Genomic DNA, 8,579 nt, shown 5'->3' with positions numbered 1-8,579 from the left:
TCTGCTCCAGAGTGGAACTTCCTATGTCCCTGGAAGTTGATCCTCTCATCTCAGTGATGAGAGGCAGCAGTGGGAATAAAGCTTCTGGCTGCACACAAGCAAGGCTGATGCTCTCCCAGTGAGCCATATTCCCTGAATCTCTGATTTTTGAAAAATAAATTAAGAGAACAACAACAACAAAAAAAACAACAGTCACAGAGAAAATATTTGATAATTATTTGAATAAATTATTTCATTGAGGTCTTGCAAATAAAAGGTAATTTTTTACTTTTACCATCTTTTCTGGGCTGGAGCAATAGCACAGCTGGTAGGGCGTTTGTCTTGCATGCAGCCAACTGGGGTTCGATTCCTCCATCCCTCTCAGAGAGCCCAGCAAGTTACCAAGAGTATCTCACCCGCCGGCAAAGCCTGGCAAACTACCCATGGCATATTCGATATATCAAAAACAGTAACAACCAGTCTCACAATGGAGACGTTACTGGTGCCCACTCAAGCAAATCGATGAGCAACGGGATGACAGTGATACAGTGATACAGTGATCATCCTTTCCATGTATGTTAACTAACCTTCAGTAGAGTTACTTCTCTTCCATGAGAAATGAAATACACTTTCTCCTCAAAAAGGCTGGACAATGGCTTAAACCTTTCCCTTTAATTACAGATTTTGAGTGTGAAAGAAAATCAAATGTCATATCTCATGAACACAAATAATTTCCTTTCTCCATAAAACTATGGAGCCATTAACTTATATCTATAGAATTCGTAACAAAAGATTTATAATAAATGCTAGTCTCATTAAAATTGTTCCAAATTTGGCCAAAAGGAGACCCCTCCAGTATGAAAACTATATGTTTTTAGTACATTCTGTTAATCTTGGATGGCTTCCTTTGTCTCAAAGTCTCACCTTACTTTGACTAGATCTGGAATCTTCCACTTCTAAGAAGAACCCATGACTAGTGTAATTTTCTAATTCCATCATTCTTTCCAAGTATATTAACAAACATTCAGTAGAATCACTTCTTATCTATTAGAAATGAAATATACTTTCTTTTCAAAGGATCAGGAAAAAAGCTTAATTTTTTCCCTTTAATTACAAAATTTGAGTGTGAGAGAAAAGAAAGCAAATGCCATATTCCATAAGTACTGATTGGTTTTTACATGTGTATTACACTTAATTACATAAAAATGGGAATCTCACATTTTAGACTCATAATAAGAATCTGAGGTCTGGACCCTAAATTGCTACTGTTTGTTGATAGAAGATGTTTTAGTGGACGTTCAAGCAAGGCCTTTTAGTGAACAGAACTAAGTTTTGTTTTGTTTTTCCCCTGGGACTGGAGCAAGAGTAGTGCAGGTTGGCCTTGCACTCAACCAACTCAGATTTAATCTTGGGCACCACATTATGGTCCACCAAGCCCACCAGGAGTGATATCTGAGTGCAGAGACAGTAATAAGTCCAAGCACAGCAGGGTGTAGCCCAAAGCAGCAACAGCAATTTTTTTCTTTTCAGTTGTAATTCATATAAATACTACTGACCCCAAATTAATCCTAAAATGGTTTTACTTAACTTCTCTGATTTTGCATCTGTATTCCCTATCCCACCTTCTCATGAAAACCAGGTTTAAATTACATCAACGAATTAACTTACTTATTATTTTCCTATAATATATGTTAGTTACTAAGATGTGTCACTACTGTACAGTCTGGATGGGAGGCTCAACTGAAGTTTCATACATTTGCATACTGAGGACCTGGTTCACACATCAAGACCAGGCTGGCCTCCTGGAATGCCTCCACCAGTGTGTGTGGGTCAGGGCTGCTGGGGCAGTCAGACTTCCTTCCTAGTGGGTGACGTGGCTGCAGCAAATGAGACTGGAAACAGCACTTTAGGAACACTCCTGAGAGGTCACATGGCATCACTTGCCCCGTCCTGATGGGCCAAAGCATTTTCAACTCACAGATTCAGCAGAAGGAGCTCTCACCTCCAGCTCTGGAAGGAAGGATGTCAGGTCATTCTAGAAGAGTATTTGGGGTTGAGAAAGGATTGCCAGGTTGAAAACAAGGTACATAGAGAAACTTTAATTCTAACTATGCTCTAAGTAATGTAATACTGTAGCTATGTCCCAAGAGTTGCCTGAAAAATATCTTCATATATATGTCACATTCAACTCCTGTATCTCCCCCTCTCCCATCATCAATTTTTGGAAGGTTTTGATGTGGTTTGTTTTTCAAAATTTATGTTTATTAAAACACCATGATGTATAAAGTTACTCAAAATGCAGTTGTTTCAGGCATTCAAGTTCCAACACTAATCCCACCACCAGTGTGACCTTCCCTCTGACAATGCCACTCATTTCCCTGACCCCACATCCTAGCCTATCACCTTAGTAGGCAGAAACAAATTTATTTCATGTATTTGCTCCAAGGAAACTTAGAGAAATGGCTAATGCATTTACCAGAAAATAAATTAATAAAAAGTTTATTAATCATGACTGATTGCTATATGATACTAACTTACATTTAGAAATTAATTCATTTAATACAAAACACTATAATGCCTACTCTTATTTACATAGATAAGTTTTCGATTCTAGTATCTAAATAATATTGCATTAACTTTTATTTTGTACTTGCATCACATTATGACAATCAGCCCCTTTTCCCTGTCATTAATAAAACTTTTAAAAAATTTCCTCACTAATACATGTGGATTATGGCTACAGCACTGGAGCAGATAAGATCAGACCTTACAAAGCGGTCCAGAGGGGAGGCTCCTCAGGAGAGTATTTGAGCTAAACTGGCAAGAAAAGGATGTCAGCACCAGGTGTCTGGCCTTGAGCCTCACTCAACCACTTAGTCACGTGGGTCCAAGACACAGAAACTGTCATGTACACTTAGTAAGTCATCCTAACTGCAGGATCTAGCCTTGATTGGGACTGGACTGGGGCAAAGCAGAGTTGGAAAGGTAATAGGCCAATAATGCTGAACTTTATGTAATTGGACTTTCCTGTAAAGCTGAGACCCTTTATAAAATATGTGTGTATTTGGCAATAAGATGAACAGTCACTGGCTGCTCTCAGAGGATGTTTCTCCACATGCCCGTCATCCTTCGCTCCATGTCTGCCCGAACTGGTGTGCAATGTGTCCGAGCACTGTTAGGGAAAACTGTTCCCCACAAATGTTTCATTTTTTATTTTTCACTGCTATGATTGCTGCACTGTCAGGGGTTGTCAGATGCCTAACTGCATGTTCTAGAGACCTCGTGCATTACTGTGTCACTGAGGATCCCAATGGCAGTGCCTGGAGAATCACACTCAGAGATGTGAGCAGGTGTCAGGAAGTGTCTTCTCCACCTCCCGCCTGCAAGTCAGGGCAATGCCAACAAGCCGCCTTCAACGGGCCTTCAGTCTTTCTATTGGCTCCATCTGTCAGCTCTAAAAGGAAGACCCATCACCCAGAGTGGCTTCTTACAGAAATGCATTTAGACTGTGAGCTGTGCTACAATCCCGAGCCACCCGGGGAGGGATTTTCCCTCTCTGCCCTATTTTTCTGCGTGAAAAATGGTGGCCGGCGGCAACATCCAAGTGGCGAGAGTCACCTCCTAAGACCCCCAGCCCAGAGGTAGGATTTTTCAGTGACATGGCTTGTAGACGGTCCTGGGAGGGGAGGCGTTACCGGCACGCCCTCCGCCCAGATAAGATCCGGAGCTGTGGCGCGAGAAACGGACCCTCTGCTCCTAAAGACTAGTCTTTAGGAGCAGAGGGTCCATTTTGGCACCCAGAGTGGCTTCTTACAGAAATGCATCTAGACTGTGAACTGAGCTAAAATATCAGAAATCCAAAACTGCGCGGCCCCTGAGCTCATAGAGTCTTCATTCTCAGCAATGAAAAGAAATTATTAAATGATGCCTTTTCAGCAGGCCTGATTGTTGGGGGGAAATTCCAAACAATAATAGTGACTTCTCTATTGAAATATTGGATGTATTCAAAGTATAGAGAGAATAAAGTGAAGATCATTAGGTGGGGAGTGGGTGGGAGGGGGGTATATTGGGGTTCTTGGTGGTGGAACATGTGCACTGGTGAAGGGATGGGGGTTTAATCATTATATGACTGAGACTTAAACCTGAAAGCTTTGTTTTTTTTTTCACGGTGATTCAATAAAATAAAAACTTAAAAATAAATAAATAAATAAAAATAAAAGGAAGGCACTTCTGATGGCCTATTTGGGAAAACTACCATTTTTCAACTTCTAGGATCTGCCCCATTTCCAGAGAGTTGGTCTTAGTAAGAAAGAGATCCGGGGTGGTCTGGGGCACACAAAAGGACCAGGGTAATGAACAGCCCCTTCTTAGGGTCCTGGTACTTCAACTGAGAGCAACACATCACCTCATATTCCAGAGAGACTGTACCACCTGTCAGTATTACTCAGAAATGCCCCCCGGACCCATCCTACAGAGAATGAAGGGGAGAGGGAGAAAGGGCTGAGGTTGAGTGGAGACAGACGGGCTAGAAAACAGCATTTCCTTTTGGGTTTGTTTTTGTTTTTGTCTGTTTGTCAGTGTGCTCAGGGTTTAATCCAGGCACTGCACTCAGGGATCACTCCTGACATGTCTCAGGGGACCTTATCGGATGCCAAGGATCAAAGTTGTGTTGGCTGCATGCAAGGCAGTCGCTCTACCACTGTACAATTGCTTGGCCCTTGGAAGAAAGCATTTCTTAGCAGAGCATTGTCAGGACAGGAAGCTTGACTCCAACTCTCATGGAAGAGGAAATGCATTCCCCACCTGATCCACACCCACCACCACACACACAGACATGAAAACATGCAGACACAGACACACAGACATACACACACAGACGCACAAACTCTAAAACCAGGAGGCTCCAGCCAGAGCAGGAGAAATGCTGAAGGGTGAGGCAGGTTTCTGAGGAGTGTGAGGAAGTTTTATTGAGCAGCTGCAGGGGATTGTTCTCTCTGCCTCTGCAGGGGAACAGGAGCCAGGCAGAGCTTCAGAGAATGGCGTCACTGGGTGGGATTCACTCAGTCACCTCTGAGACAGAACCCGCAGTGGGCAGTTGAAGAAATAACACAGAGATTAAGGGGCTTGCCTTGCATGGGGCGGATCCCGGGTCACTCCGGTGCACTGCATATGTCTCCCAAGCCCCACCAGGAGTGATTCCTGAGTGAAGAGCCAGGGGCCCCAAACCCAAGGCAAAACAAACCAAAAAACCTCACCATGGAGCAGGACCCCCAAGCTATCTCACCTCCCACACCCATGCTTGGGGGCCCACGTATTGCTGAAACTCAAATCAGGGTCTCCCCTGTCTCACCCTGCCCAGCCTCTCTCTGATTATGAAAACTGGGCAATATAGAAAGCAGAGCGGGTACTCCCCAAGTCAGCTGCCATAAAAAAGAGCTGTGTTCGGGGCTGGAGCGATAGCACAGCGGGTAGGGCGTTTGCCTTGCACATGGCCAACCCGGGTTCGATTCCCAGCATCCCATATGGTCCCCTGAGCACCGCCAGGCGTAATTCCTGAGTGCAGAGCCAGGAGGAACCCCTGTGCATCACCGGGTGTGACCCAAAAAAGCTAAAAAAAAAAAAAAAAAAAAAAAAGAGCTGTGTTCTGTTCCTTCTGCTCACAGAGTTGGTGGCTTTTACAGGGACCTTTCACACAAATAATAACCTTCGTTTGCCCAGAGGCAGCAGCTGTGTGACTCCTAACTGCTCAGCAGCAAACACCTCCAGGACTGGGGGGTCAGGGGAGGGCAGAACAAACACAAGATGTCAAGGTCCAGATGTCTTGGCCCTGCAGCACTGGGCTGTGGCCATTATCTGGTATCCAGGCCTTGTAACAGGCTGTTTCTCTAGCTGGTGACTCCCACTTCTCACGAGTCCTCCAAATTCCCCCTGCTTTCGCCCAGGACCCTCCTTTCCACAGAAAACCCTCCCCAAAGGCACCGACTCACATCTCTCACCCTATTGCACTGGCCCCAGAGTCTGCCCAGAACACAGAGGGCCTAGTCAGCACAGTGATTCGGGGTCCATGGGCCCCAATTCCCTAGCCAGGCTTCTAAACCTGCTCTGGTGCCCTTTTCCAACTTTCCAACTGTAAAAGAGCCAACTCAGGACAGGTTTTTGTTTGTTTGTTTCGAGGCCATACCGGATCATGCTCAGGGATCACTCCTGGTTTGGCGCTCAGGAATTATTCCTGGTGATGCTCGGGGAACCCTATGAAATTCTATGGATTGAACCCTGAGGGGTCAACCATGGGCAAGGCAAGCACCCTCCCCACTGCACTATCTCTCTAGCCCCCAAGGACAGACCGTCCTTGACAGTCCAAAAGGAAATGAGAAAGAACTCTCATGAGTGTATCGAAAACTATCATAAAATGCAAATAAGTGGATTGAATTGACAAGTAGGTCCAGGGATGGTCCTCTTCACTGGTCTCATCCCCAGCCCTTCTCGGGAGGTTTCCCAGGGCCTCATGTCCAGTCCCTCACATTCACACTGCCACTAACTCAAGGCAGCTTCACAAGGAGAGTGGCTGAGGGACCATTTTCAAATACAGTCACCATTAGGGTGGCCCCCAAAACAAAGATTGGGACTGGATCGATAGTACACAAATAGGGCACTTACCTTGCACACGGCTGATCTGGGTTCAATCCCCATCATCCCATATGGTGCTCTTAGCGCTGCCAGGAATAATTCCTGAACACAGAGTTGGGAGTAAGCCCTGAGCATAGAGGGGTATGACCCAAAAACAAACAAACAAACAAAAAAATAAGAATAATGAAAACAGGAAGAAACAACTAGCACAGCCTAGTCTAAGGGTAAGCCATGGGGAGCCCCTGCTGGAGGCAAGCATGACACCCCTTCTGTGTTCCCCTCAGACCCTACCTGTATCCTGGCTGGAGCTTTATGGCTGTGAGAAATAAACAAGTTCTGAATGCTGGGGAATAGCACACAAGGAATGAAAGGTTATTCTTTGGTGTTTGAGCTCTTACAACCCGTTTTCCTGTTCTTTTCTACTTTATATGTGTCTGTCCCTAAATTGCCCTGGGCTGGGACATTTCCAGTCCATGCAGATGGGGTCTCAGCCAGAGCACATGTCTTCCAGGAACAATTTTTCTCTAGTTAGTTAGCTGATGTCTGTAGGTAAAATAGATTCCCAGAAAGAGCCCCCCCTCCTTTTTTTTCTCAAGTTTTTAAAGCACAGAGTGTGGACCTAAAGCCTGAGAATTGTAAGCCCTGGGTTTATTTTTTCCTCCATGAGAATTCTGCTGAATAGCATTCCCCACCAGCTTCTCACCAAACATGGGCACGCTCGACTCCCATGGGCACTGGGCCATCTCTCTCTGCCACAGGCCGAGCTGCTCGCAACCCCCGGCAAGGCAAGTCTACTGCAAAAACAAAAAAGAAAAGAAAAGAAAAAACTGGATTCTCTCCTGGACTCTGAGGGACAAGAAAAGCAGAAGTTCAGGAGACCGGAGAAAAGGACTCTTTGGCTGGGAAAAGACCTGCTGGCCTAGCCCTGACTGAAAATGTAAGTCAACCCAGCTGCCCTAGTTTACAGGAAACTCTAAATCTGCCTGGACAGTCTCCCTTTAACTGCCCACAGCTGTCAGCTGAAATGCCAGAGCAGTAAGGCCCTCGAGGTCACTGTGGAAAAACTGGGTTCCTCTCCAAGACCTCCTGCCCATCTAAGGACGCCTCAAGTCTCTCCCATTAAGGCCTCCCACCATTTCAAACCACTTTTATTTTTTTTCATGTGACACTTGCTTTGTTGTCATTGTTGTTATTGTTGTCGTCGTTGTGAGGCCACACCCAGCGGTGCTCAGGGATCACTCCTGGCAGGTTCAAGAGACCATACGGGGTGCTGGAGATTGAACATGCGTTGGTGGTGCAAGGCAAATACCCTATCTGCTGTGCTGTCACTCTGGTCCTTACTTGCTTTCCTCTGTACCACTAAGTATCCCAAGGGATAATTTGAAAGGCAAACTCTTAATTAAAAAGTTTTATATATTTTAGTTTGTTCCAATTTTACTTAGGCATTATGACTTATAATACTGTTAACGGGAAGGTGTCAGGTATTCAGTTTTCCAACACCACAACCACCACTGTCCGCATCTGTTTACCACTGTTTCTAGGTCCCATGCAGCCCCAAACCCCATCCCAATCTTCTGGCAAACTCAGTTCTATAGGCCAATTCTCAGGGTCTGTTGCCACTGACCATTAGTTACTCTCTTACTATGTTTCTATTCCACAGATGAGAGATCATTCTGTGTCTGTCTTCTTTCTCTGACTCACTTCACTACATGTGATGCCTTCATTCATCCCTGTGGCAGTGAGTTGCAGGATTTCTTCCTTTCTTAGAAGCTGAGTAGTATTCCATTTTGTATCTACATCACACTCTCTTTTGTGACTCCTTTGTACCTGGCCAGGGCATTTTCCAACTCTTGATTATTGTGACTAGTGCTGCAATAAACACATAAGTGCCAATATCCTTCCACTTAATGTTTTTATGCTATTGTGATAAATGCCTAGCAGTGGGATCGCCAATCACATGGACGCTCAATTCT

At 44.9% G+C, this 8,579-nt stretch overlaps 1 long non-coding RNA gene across 1 annotated transcript; it reads right to left on the bottom strand.

The window, feature by feature from the left end:
- Positions 1 to 1,839: 1,839 nt before the first annotated feature.
- Positions 1,840 to 7,381, bottom strand: LOC129400842 (uncharacterized). The gene is made up of 3 exons (XR_008627929.1): positions 7,310 to 7,381; positions 6,637 to 6,733; positions 1,840 to 2,014 (listed from the first exon to the last, which is right to left on the bottom strand). It is a non-coding gene; the product is annotated as an uncharacterized LOC129400842 (long non-coding RNA).
- Positions 7,382 to 8,579: the final 1,198 nt, after the last annotated feature.

This window comes from Sorex araneus, chromosome 1 (genome assembly GCF_027595985.1).
Source record: "Sorex araneus isolate mSorAra2 chromosome 1, mSorAra2.pri, whole genome shotgun sequence".
NCBI lineage: Eukaryota > Metazoa > Chordata > Mammalia > Eulipotyphla > Soricidae > Sorex > Sorex araneus.
The sequence above is the reverse complement of the archived record's forward strand: the minus strand, read 5'-3'. Positions and strand labels throughout refer to the sequence as shown.